This window comes from Ambystoma mexicanum, chromosome 1p (genome assembly GCF_040938575.1).
Source record: "Ambystoma mexicanum isolate Mex_15411 chromosome 1p, UKY_AmexF1_1, whole genome shotgun sequence".
Lineage (NCBI taxonomy): Eukaryota > Metazoa > Chordata > Amphibia > Caudata > Ambystomatidae > Ambystoma > Ambystoma mexicanum.
In genome coordinates this window covers 1,220,007,915-1,220,021,241 of record NC_090921.1, presented here as the reverse complement: position 1 = coordinate 1,220,021,241, position 13,327 = coordinate 1,220,007,915, and positions in this window count along the sequence as shown.

Sequence of the window (13,327 nt, the reverse complement as noted above, 5' to 3'; positions counted from 1 at the left end):
CACCTGCCAGCAGGCCCCCACCCATATCCAACTCATGTTCCCCACCACCCCCACCCCCCAGGACTGTGGGGCACCGTCCACCAGGTCCCCACCCATGTCCAACTCATGTTCCCCACCACCCCCACCCCCAGCACTGTGGGGCACCTGCCAGCAGGCCCCCACCCATGTCCAACTCATGTTCCCCACCACCCCCACCCCCCAGCACTGTGGGGCAGCCTCCACCAGGCCCCCACCCATGTCCAACTCATGTCCCCACCACCCCCACCCCCCAGCACTGTGGGGCACCCTCCACCAGGCCCCCACCCATGTCCAACTCATGTTCCCCACGACCCCCACCCCCCAGCACTGTGGGGCACCTGCCAGCAGGCCCCCACCGTTGTCCAACTCATGTTCCCCACCACCCCCATCCCCCAGCATTTTGGGGCACCCTCCACCAGGCCCCCACCCATGACCAACTCATGTTCCCCACCACCCCCACCCCCAGCACTGTGGGGCACCTGCCAGCAGGCCCCCACCCATGTCCAACTCATGTTCCCCACCACCCCCACCCCCCAGCACTGTGGGGCACCCTCCACCAGGCCCCCACCCATGTCTCCCACCACCCCCACCCCCCAGCACTGTGGGACACCTGCCAGCAGGCCCCCACCCATGTCCAACTCATATTCCCCACCACCCCCACCCACCAGCACTGTGGGGCACCGGCCAGCAGGCCCCCACTCATGTCCCCACCACCCCCAACCCCCAGCAGTGCAGGGGCACCCTCCACCAGGCGGCACCCTCCACCAGGCCCCCACCCATGTCCAACTCATGTTCCCCACCACCCCCACCCCCCAGCACTGTGGGGAACCTGCCAGCAGGCCCCCACCCATGTCTCCCACCACCCCCACCCCCAGCACTGTGGGGCACCTGCCAGCAGGCCCCCACCCATGTTCCCCAGCCAACATGTCATCACAATCTAGATCCCTGGTCCCTATGGTCAGCCTCCAAATGCAAAACACCCACCTGAGTATTGCATCCACCCACTCAGAAATGGCAATTACATGACAGAACACCAATTGCACGTTTCGAAACAAACACATGTCCCTCACATACACCCAATGGGTGTCAGTGAATCTCAAAACCCATATCATGATATGCATGAAACCAATGAGATGATACTACACATTGAAGTTCGATAAAAAAATATGTATTAAAGGAAGCATAAATAGATTCAAAAATAAAGAAACAGAAATAGGAATGTACAGAAATTAAAAGAAGCATGTCCGTGAAAAAAAGCAAAACCAAAAATCATAATCCAAAGTAATGGTGTCCAAAGTCACTGTCCACAAAAGAAAATCCAATGGGAAATAATAATTGAAAGCCATTGCTCCATGGGTAAATTGTGAAAGTAAAATAAAATCCAACAGTGAACTATGTACAGACGAACAAGCCAGGGTCCATTATCCCAACAAAAGAAATGAAACCTATCTAACAACACTAACTAATAAAATAAACTATATACAAAAATGTGGCCAATGTCCAAAAGGTCCAAAAAAAACAAAAAACAAAGGAAACCTTACACTACCTACATAACTATGTACAAGGGCAGAGGGCTAATCTGACGGCTCACTTTTGGATGTCCCGGGCCAGGGCATCATCGAACTCCTGCTCAATGTCCCGTAGGCGGTCCTCCTCCATGGCCCGAGGGTCCGCAGGGCCGTCGACGTGTCCACCTCCAACCCCCTGCGGATTGCCTCGAGGCACTCGGCCCGCCTCAGGGCCCTCCGCATGGAGTTCTCCGCCCTGACCATTGTGAGCCGTGCCTCTTCCGTCCGCTGCCGCTCCGCATCTATGGCGTGGCCCAACCGCTGCCACACGGAAGACACTCCCTGTCTTGGGTCCCCCTGCCCTCCGGCCGATACCTGCCCCTCCGATGTTGAAGGCCCCGAGCCTTCATGGCTCCCACCACGTTGCTACTGCTACTGTGCCTCTGCCCGTGCACTGCCTCCTGCTGCCTGCACATCCTCCGCCGGCTGGGGTGCAGTCGTTGATGTGGCCACCCCTGCTGGACATCCGACTCCCGACTGTGGCAGGGATGCCTCCTCCACCAGCCTGGCCGCACCGTCGGAGGCAGCTCCACAGGGCACCCAGGTGACTGATGGGTGGGAAGATGGCACGGAGGATGACTGGCGCGTAGGGGGTTCAGTTGAGGAGGGGGTCAGAGCAAGCCCCATCAAACGGAGGAATCCGGCCTGGGTGACCTGTCCCAGCAGGCTGACGCGGTCAACGAGCCATTCGAGATGACGTGCAGTCTCCTCATGAAAAGACTGCAGGTCACCTCGCATGGCCCGTTGACGCAACGCCACACCAGTCAGGACAGGCTCAACCCGGACCCGGATAGCCAGGTCCGCAGGCAGAGGAAGGCCAGTTGTCGTTAGCTCATCCCCTGCCTGAAAACGGGTCTGGACGTAGGCATCCCTGCTGGTGCAAGATGACGCAGGGACAGGATCAGGGACAGGATTGCACACAGGCACCTCTGCGGCGGCCTGTGCTGCCTCCTGTCCCTGGTCCTGCACTGCACCACTAGCACCAGTGGGATCCCCACCTCCAGACCCCGTCTCTGTTGCTTGCACGAACTCCTCCTCCACCAAACCCCCCACCAACCTGGATGACTCTGTGCCATCTTCCCCCGTTGGGCCCTGTGGGGTCCCAGCTGCCCCTTGTGCTGCCGAGGAGTCCAACTCCAACCTCCGCCTCTTGGACCTCCCCCAGGCAGCTGCGGCCTGGGACGCGGCACCAGACTTCTCACTCCCCGACGAGATGACAACATGGGAGGGGTGCCGGGCCTTGCGTCTCCGGCTGGCGGTGGGATCCGCGCCGCTGTGCTCCACAGCACGTTCTCCGCCCTCTTCATCAGTTGACGCTGCAGACAGGGAGAAATAAAACACAGGCATCAGGGCACTGTACAATGTACACATACACACATGACAGCGGTACATGAGTGGCATTGGCAAACCTCAGACAACCCATCACAATCCCCAACACACATGTCATTTCAACTCGCACACATGAGCCATACCACAGCCATATCGCAACTGCCAGCACCATCCATACACATACAACAGCATGAGCAGGCAAAGCTGAGCCAGACATCACATGCACCACAGGAAGTGCACTACACATGTACACACACCACCACAATTGCATGCATGTGTACACCTCTGCCAAGTGTCGCAGTGTTCAGATGGGCATCCATGTCACATCTGCCAATCAGGCTTCCACATCCCGCTGTCACATGCATCCATGTTGCATCACTGTTGCACCCTTGTCAAATACACACAAATGCACATGTACACAGTGCTGATACATGCAGCTGAAATCAACATACATGCGTGACATCACGAAGATGTCTACTTACATACACATTCATCCAAACATGTGTGCCCACACAACTGCATTTGGCATGCAAGCCTACACACACAAGCACCATCCATGTCTCACACATTACAGCCCTCGCATGTGTTAGCCTCACGGCCCTGTACACCCCCAGCCATACCCGACCCCATACAAACAGATGTGCAACCTGCACACTACTGAAACATCACCACATGCACAGCTCACAATCACGATGCATGTGCACTTACCGCTCGACTCCAGACGGGTCTGCCTCTCAAGGACCTGGACGTGGAGCGCTGGGGATATGCGTTCCAGGACCCTCATCTCATCTTCCGACAAGTGGCCCCGGCGCCCCTTAGCATCCGCTGCCTTCAAGAGGCGCCGGGCCTTGTTGAGGGTCCTGGACCTGAAGTCCTCCCAGCGCTTCTTGACATGTTGTAAGTCGCGGACTACCACCCCCTCCGTGTTGATGGCAGTCACGATGTCCGTCCAGATCCGAGTCCGTCCTTCCTTGTCGGCGCGGGAACTTCTGAAGAGGGCATCATACTGCCCCAGGACTTGCTCCACCAGGACACCAACTTCCCTGGCACTGAAGCTGGTGCCCCTCTGCCTCTCTGGCCGGGGGTTGTCAGTGGTGCCAGATGTTGCAGTGCCCGACATGACAACCCCAGAGGCAGGAGTGGGTGGGCAACTAGGTCCTGGGGCTGGGCTGTGGAGCGATGGAATCCCAGTCGGGAGTCTTCATTCCAGCAGGGGTGGTCACAGCAACAGCACCCTTGGCTGATGTGCAGGCAGCAAATGGCAGGGCACGTGGGCAGCAGGCAGTCAGGCAGCAGCAGATGGCAGGTGGGAGCGTGCTCGGGGCTCTGGGGGGCTCTGGGGGGCCGCAGCTGGCGGGGGGAGGTCCAAGAGGCGGAGGTTGGAGTTGGACTCCTCGGCAGCACAAGGGGCAGCTGGGACCCCACAGGGCCCAACGGGGGAAGATGGCACAGAGTCATCCAGGTTGGTCGGGGGTTTGGTGGAGGAGGAGTTCGTGCAAGCAACAGAGATGGGGTCTGGAGGTGGGGATCCCACTGGTGCTAGTGGTGCAGTGCAGGACCAGGGACAGGAGGCAGCACAGGCCGCCGCAGAGGTGCCTGTGTGCAATCCTGTCCCTGATCCTGTCCCTGCGTCATCTTGCACCAGCAGGGATGCCTACGTCCAGACCCGTTTTCAGGCAGGGGATGAGCTAACGACAACTGGCCTTCCTCTGCCTGCGGACATGGCTATCCGGGTCCGGGTTGAGCCTGTCCTGACTGGTGTGGCGTTGCGTCAACGGGCCATGCAAGGTGACCTGCAGTCTTTTCATGAGGAGACTGCACGTCATCTCGAATGGCTCGTTGACCGCGTCAGCCTGCTGGGACAGGTCACCCAGGCCGGATTCCTCCGTTTGATGGGGCTTGCTCTGACCCCCTCCTCAACTGAACCCCCTACGCGCCAGTCATCCTCCGTGCCATCTTCCCACCCATCAGTCACCTGGGTGCCCTGTGGAGCTGCCTCCGACGGTGCGGCCAGGCTGGTGGAGGAGGCATCCCTGCCACAGTCGGGAGTCGGACGTCCAGCAGGGGTGGCCACATCAACGACTGCACCCCAGCCGGCGGAGGATGTGCAGGCAGCAGGAGGCAGTGCACGGGCAGAGGCACAGTAGCAGTAGCAACGTGGTGGGAACCATGAAGGCTTGGGGCCTTCAACATCGGAGGGGCAGGTATCGGCCGGAGGGCAGGGGAACCCAGGACAGGGAGTGTCTTCCGTGTGGCAGCGGTTGGGCCACGCCATAGATGCGGAGCGGCAGCGGGCGGAAGAGGCACGGCTCACAATGGTCAGGGCGGAGAACTCCATGCGGAGGGCCCTGAGGCGGGCCGAGTGCCTCGAGGCAATCCGCAGGGGGTTGGAGGTGGACACGTCGACGGCCCTGCGGACCCTCGGGGCCATGGAGGAGGACCGCCTACGGGACATTGAGCAGGAGTTCGATGATGCCCTGGCCCGGGACATCCAAAAGTGAGCCGTCAAACTAGCCCTCTGCCCTTGTACATAGTTATGTAGGTAGTGTAAGGTTTCATTTGTTTTTTGGGTTTTTTTGGACCTTTTGGACATTGGCCACATTTTTGTATATAGTTTATTTTATTAGTTAGTGTTGTTAGATAGGTTTCATTTCTTTTGTTGGGATAATGGACCCTGGCTTGTTCGTCTGTACATAGTTCACTGTTGGATTTTATTTTACTTTCACAATTTACCCATGGAGCAATGGCTTTCAATTATTATTTCCCACTGGATTTTCTTTTGTGGACAGTGACTTTGGACACCATTACTTTGGATTATGATTTTTGGTTTTGCTTTTTTTCACGGACATGCTTCTTTTCATTTCTGTACATTCCCATTTCTGTTTCTTTATTTTTGAATCTATTTATGCTTCCTTTAATACATATTTTTTTATCGAACTTCAATGTGTAGTATCATCTCATTGGTTTCATGCATATCATGATATGGGTTTTGAGATTCACTGACACCCATTGGGGGTATGTGAGGGACATGTGTTTGTTTCGAAATGTGCAATTGGTGTTCTGTCATGTAATTGCCATTTCTGAGTGGGTGGATGCAATACTCAGGTCGGTGTTTTGCATTTGGAGGCTGACCATAGGGACCAGGGATCTAGATTGTGATGACATGTTGGCTGGGGAACATGGGTGGGGGCCTGCTGGCAGGTGCCCCACAGTGCTGGGGGGTGGGGGTGGTGGGAGACATGGGTGGGGGCCTGCTGGCAGGTGCCCCACAGTGCTGGGGGGTGGGGGTGGTGGGGAACATGAGTTGGACATGGGTGGGGGCCTGGTGGAGGGTGCCCCTGCACTGCTGGGGGGTGGGGGTCGTGCGGACATGAGTGGGGGCCTGCTGGCAGGTGCCCCACAGTGCTGGTTGGTGGGGGTGGTGGGGAATATGAGTTGGACATGGGTGGGGGCCTGCTGGCATGTGTCCCAAAGTGCTGGGGGGTGGGGGTGGTGGGAGACATGGGTGGGGGCCTGCTGGCTGTTGCCCCACAGTGCTGGGGGGCGGGGGGGTGGGGAACATGAGTTGGACATGGGTGGGGGCCTGGTGGAGGGTACCCCTGCACTGCTGGGGGGTGGGGGTGGTGGGGACATGAGTGGGGGCCTGGTGGAGGGTGCCCCACAGTGCTGGGGGTTGGGGGTGGTGGGGAACATGAGTTGGACATGGGTTGGGGCCTGCTGGCAGGTGCCCCACAGTGCTGGGGGTGGGGGTGGTGGGGAACATGAGGTGGACATGGGTGGGGGCCTGGTGGAGGGTGCCCCTGCACTGCTGGGGGGTGGGGGTGGTGGGAGACATGGGTGGGGGCCTGGTGGAGGGTGCCAGTAGAAGTTCTGTAATACCCTTTTCCCCGTCATGTTTTCTGCTAAATGCCCTCCTGTGGAATGATGATGTGCTAGTTGAATCAACGTCTTCCGATATGACTGGGGTACCAACAGTTGTTCTTTCTCTTCATTGTCTGTTCCTCTGGTCACCCTATAATATAGCCCTTGTTTCTCCTTGAAGTAAGGAGTGGTAACTGGGGTTTCGCTCTGTTTTAAGGCTTGTTCACAGGCTCGTTTTAGGGTTTAGGGTTTCGTCTAGCCCTGATTCAGTCCGGAAGGATGGCAGATGATCCCCCACTCGCCAGTCTATGTGGGCAATATCCTCTTCTTTTCTCTCATTCTGGTTATTTTTCCTTTTCTGGTTCTTGGTGGGTTTTACCCTTATGTCCCTTCCTTTTATCTCGGTTCGGGAAAATGGGGCTTCCTTTAACCATTGATCAAACTCAGGAATGTCTGTCCCTATTAGGACGGAAGCGGGCAGGGTGGGGTTAATGGCCACTTCAACCGGTAATTCATTCCCCTGTAACCCTAACACTACTTCCTTGGTTGGGTACCCTTTAATATCCCCATGAACACATTTAATGTCAATAGTTCTCACCTGTCCTGGAAGTGGTTCGCTCACATGTGGTTGTATGGCCGTCTGTCGACTTCTGCTATCCATCATAGCCTGTTGAGGACGTCCATCCACTGTTACCTCTATCACATTGTGCAGCTTTTTCCGATTTCCATGCTGTTGTAAGGTCCCTATTTCCATGGGTTCGGTCTTGTTTCCCTTGGCACAAAACCGGGCAATGTGCCCCCATTCCCCACATTCAAAGCAATGTGCCCCCATTCCCCACATTCAAAGCATTGGGGCATGTGTCCTTTCATTAGGCTGGTGCCGTTGTTGGTTTTCAGTTCCGGTCTTGTTCCCTGCTCCGGCGCACCTCCCTGGTTGTTACTGCGCAAGGAGGGAGGATCATAATGATGCCTTATTGGCAGCGTTGAAACAGGACGAGGGGTTCCAGCCAATTGCTTCAGACAGGGTCAGGCGGTGATGTTGCTTAACCCACCTTTGTATGGGCCCTGGTAAGGCTTCAATGAACTGCTCAAGCATTATTTTCTCTTTTATCTGCCCAATTGTGGCTGTATTAGGTTGCAACCATTTCTCCGTTAGGTCTTCTACTCGATAAAAGAGCTGCCTTGGGCTCTCGCCTGGTTTCAGTCGGGTTTCCCGGAATTGGAGCCTATAGGATTCATCGTACATTCCTAACCTTTCCATTACTGATTTCTTGATGTCTGCATATGGGGTGTCTCCATTAGGATTGGCCGCCTGATAGGCTCCTTGCATCACTCCAGTGAGAACGGGCGCCAAAAAGAAAGACCATCGGTCCTATGGCCATTGTGCTGCTCGAGCTATTCTTTCAATATTTACAAAGAAAAAACTGGGATCATCTCCTGCATGGTATTTTTGAAGCACTGTGGGGGGAATGGCTGGTTGTGACCGATGTGCCGCTACCGATTCCCCCAAGATTCTCAGGGCTTCCCTGCCTTGCTCTTGTGCTGCTGTTTGTACCTGTATAGCCTGTTACAAGGATTGCCGGTCTGCTTGGGCCTAATGTCCTTGCACCTGCACCAGTTGTTATAACTTTTGCTGCCTTTCAGCCAATGTCTTTATGACCGCCTCCATTATGTTGAGGGTAGACTTGTCTCTGTGAATCCCACAGCTGCCACCACTGTTAAGTAGTGAGCCAGAGACAGAAAGGTATGGTAACAGATAATATTTATTTATGGCCACCAGTTATTACGGTACTCGGTTGCAAACAATTCACTTATAGTTCATAAGGCAAAATTAAGGAATAAAAGGTATTTCTCCAGGGTTTTAATCCGTCTTTCAATCAAAACAAAAGTTTGTAACGGTCAATTCAGAGCTTGCAGGGTTTCAAATGAAATACAGTCCATAACGTGGAAACCCCCGGAATGGCAGCCTTCCTTTCAAAATAAATTGCCGTCCGTCAAGTGAATAACATGGACGGAAGCCTCCTTGAATCCCAATGTATTCCGTACTGGTTTAGAGCGTTTTCTCAGCACGCCCATCTACTCCAGCGATAGTCTCATAGCCATTTCTCCAGCTTGCTGATGACGGTTCTCCAGTATACCGCCGTTCCTCGCTGGCCTCGGGCTTGGAATTACTTAAATAAACAAACGTCCGGTGTCTGTTTTCACACACTGTAAACTCCTTTTCGTCAGGAGCCTTCTTCTGCTGAGCAGTCGGCCTGCAAGCCAGGTATGGTGCACTCTGGGGTATTTTCCTTTTTCCTCTAATATGCCCACTGATATGGGGAACTGGCCTCATACCAGTCCGAGCCTGCTCCGTCAGCCTCCTTCCACTCCTGCAAGGCGAGAGACAAGTTGAGTTGTTTTCACATGCTTTTAACTCCTGTGGCCCTCCTCCCCGGCAATTAACATTGGACGTTCCTAGCCATGTGTTTCTCACACCTGAGACTAATTCTCCTCCTGAGGCTAATTCTCCTCCTCCCTGCTTAACCCTCACATAGCCTGCCTTGTTTTTAACTTCTGACTTCAAACGCGGTTTTTTTTGTCTTCCTTGTTTCATTTATTTTCCCCTACTCAGGCATTTGTGTTGATTATGCATCTGCCGGGGCATTATGTGAATTGTAGATTGTGTCTGTATTTGTTCACTCGTGTCCCTTCTACTTTGCCTAGTAGTTGGCGAGTGGGGCATTCTGGGATATGTAGTTTGTTCACTGGTGACTCTTATACTTAGCATTTTTTTATCCTGTGGGACAGTTGACTTATCCTCTTCCCTGCTGTTTTTCCCCACAATGCTGGCCACTACTTTTTCCCCATCACAACATTACACATTGATGTGCATGGCCATTTGTATACGGGACATATTGGTTTGGTGGAATAGATTGTTGATTGTAAATTTTAAGGGTGGACCATGATTTATCCCCGGTTTTTATAAGGTTCTGAAGGATTCTATGGTGGAAAATTTTTTGTAAAATGTATTTTTTGGAATGCTTACTTGTGGCTAACTTACTGTTGGTAGATGTAGTGTTTGCACTACTGGTAGTTACATTCTTGTTGATATGTTTAGTTTTAGTTTTAGATTTGGAAAGAGAAGTTATACTTTTTTTTCCTGCTACCTGGTTCTGTTTTGCTTAGTGACTGTATTCGCTGTTTTGTTAGAACTTTGTGTACCAAGTCTGCTAGAGGTGGATGGGCATTTTGCTTGGCTTGAGTTTTATCTACTCTGTTTCTGCGTTGTTTTGTAAAGAGTTGCTTTTTGGTAGGCACTGTCTTGTGTCTGTTGGAGAAAAAAGGAAAGTGTGTGTTTGGAAGTTGTGCAATGTATTTGTGTGTACTGTGGATAAGTGTTTGAATATGAGTATAGGTATATATAGAGGAGTGTAATTGTGCTTAGGGTTGTTAATTATGGTTGGGAAGGTTGTAGTGCTATGTGTGTGTGTTCTTGTAGGAAAGGTTTGCTTTAGTGTGCATGGTGTTCTGATGACAATAGAAACAGTGCACCTGACAAGGTGCAATGCGTAAGGGTGAAACGACTGCTGTGGGCTTACATAACACTATATAGGCTAAAATACAACAACACTGCACTGTCTGAGTGACAGGCAGAACACTGCAACAGCACTGCACTTACCTTTTTGGATGTGAAGAGTAGGTTACTTCTGGGTTTTATCTTCTAGCAGAGACGTCACTGGCTTTCAGCAGGTGGTTCTTTACTGCATTTGCAAAATGAAGTAAGTTTGTGGGTATGTGTGTTAATTGTACACTAATAGCAGTAGTAGAACACATTGTTTTAGATTTAGGAGGATTTGTTGGCAGGAAGAGTTAGTGTGTGTGTGCAATTGTACAGAACTACGTATGAGTGGGAACTTGGGAGTGTTAACATTGTTGGTATGGGGGCCAGTGCTGCAGTGATTACTGTGGCCTATGGGGCTGCATCTGTGAAGTGTGTGAGAGGTTTATGTACTATTTGTTTTGGAAATGGATTAGTGGAAGTTATAGTAGAATGTGAAAAAGGGCAGAAAGATGTAGAGATTGAAAAAGAGAATGTTATCGTATGGGGAATTTTGTTAAGTTTCTGACAGATAGATGCTTTCTATATGAGTGCAGACATTCTTTTCAGTTTTTTCATTTATGTATGCAAACTTACAGATAGCAGTGCTTCCAATGTACATATGCATTTCTTTGCTTTCTTTCCAATGGTGCATTTTGTCAATTGTGCAACGCCTGTGCTTGACATGCTATCCTAATGTACATGTAGTTTTCATTTTGTGTGTGCATTCTGGGGATTTGACATAGGATCTGGCTCTTGCATGTGGTGTGTAAATGTACTCAATGTTGTGTTCTATAAAAAATTCAGAGGCAGTGGTTGTGAAACTGAAATATGTGGTTTGTAGCTGTTATGCCGATGGGCAGTACAAGAAAACTGTGAAAGCAAACCGCATTGTAAGTTACTGTAAGTTGATGTGAGGAGAAGGTACAAATGACTGTATGATTATTTGGTAGGTTATACATGGCAAGTGGCAGGCACCCTGTTTACATGCATGCAATATATGTACTTTTTATGCTTTGGTAACATACATGCAGTTTTCATTTTTTATGTGCATTCTGGACATTCTGCAGCAGGTGTGTTAGTGGGAGAAGTGATTGCAAAAGTGACAGAAGTAAAGAAGAAAATAACAGTTTGCACATTACAGTGGGTGATAGGGGAAAGCATTCATTACATGAAAATACATTGAAGTTTTTACAAACAAATCAGTGAGCGCTGCTAAAATTTAAATATGTGGCTTGCAGTTGTTATGCAAGTGGGCATTAAAAGAAAACTTTGAAAGCACACAACATTGTAAAGAACTGACACTTGATGTCAGGTCATGGAACAAATAGGAGTATGATTATTGATACGCATAGCAAGTGGCAGGCACCATGTTCACATTCATGGAATCTAAGTACTTGCTATGCTTTGTTAACATACATGCAGTTTTCGTTTTCAGTGTGCATTACTAAACATATGCATACCTGTACTTTGTGTTGATGGATGTAGATGTGGATGAATCTGGAAGTAGAAATCTTGGAGAGTTTTGAAGTACTTTTGGATGCAGGTGCTTGACAATCACAGGAGACCTGAACTCTGAGTGTTGAACAGTACATCGTCAGTGTTAAACTGAGATAATAGAGTTAGATGTAGAGATTTTGAATGTGGTTGGTGGATGGGCGTGTGACTGCTTACCAGTAGCCAATGAGAGAGTTATGTAAAGTGTGAAGTGGAAAGGAAAGAAGGGCTGCCCTCGTGTTACGAGATCCGTGGATCACACATGCTGCATTAGGGGCTCGTCAGCATGCTTGGCATGGAAATGGGAGTGTACTACGGGTATTATCTAATTAGGTGTTAAGGGTGTGCTTTACAGGAAGGGAGGGGTTTCCTTTTTTAATTACTGTGTTGGTTGTTTGGTGAAGATGGCAGGATATTGTGTCTGGGTACTTGGTGATAGGTTTGTTGCTGAGCTGGAGAGGTAGTCAAAATCAAGGGGTATGACTGCAGATTTTGGGTTTCCAGGCATTGAGGTTTTGTGGTGGAGTGTGCCTGGATGCAATTTGGAGGAACTGGTTTCACTTTTTAAAAAAATGTCTACTTTTGGTCGTCCAGACATCTTGTTGGTGCACTGTGGAGGAGAATATTTGGGGTACATCAGTGTCGCACGTTTGATTCCTGTTTTGAAGTCCATCGTGGAGAGAGTAATGCAAATGTGTCCATGTGCAAAGGTGGTGTTTTCAGAAATATTACCAAGAGCACTATGGAATCAGCCAAATGTGTTGAACCCCCAGCAAAATCTTGGAAGGTTACATGTCAATAAAGGCATGGGTGTAGTTATACGGCGTGCAAATATGTTTTTTTTCCATGTGCAATACTGCACATTAAGGCATTGACTGCCTTAATGTGCAGTATTTTAATGTTGATGGAGTTTCGTTGTCTATTCTGGGGAAGGCTTGTTTTTTTCAGAATCTGAGGGATGCTGTTAAGAGGCTGACATAAGGAGGAAAGGAAGATTTAAAAAAAAGAAAACTGGGCCAGGCTACATAAGAGCACACAATGCATCGTGAATAGGGAGGGAGGTTACAAACTACAGATATTATGTCACCCCAGACCAGTTAAACAAGGCCAAGCCTGAAATGTCCACAGACTGCTGGCGAGGGTGCCCAGCCTGGGGCACTCTATATCACATGGTGTGGACCTGTCCAAAAGCAGAGGGATACTGGAGGGAGGTTGTGGACCATATCAAATCAATTAGTGAACTGTCCATCCTGTGGGATCCCAGAATACTCCTGCTGGGCGAAACATGAGAGGGCCACTGCTGGTATCGGGACATGTTCCACGGATGAGCACTCATCTTTTATTAGTGGCAAAAATTGCAATGGCTCAGCTCTGGAAAAATGGTGACGGCCCCTTGACCCCATTATGGTGGGCAAAATGCTGGGAGGTTACTGTGGCGGAGAAAGTTACAGCAATCGACTTCGGAACCCAAAAC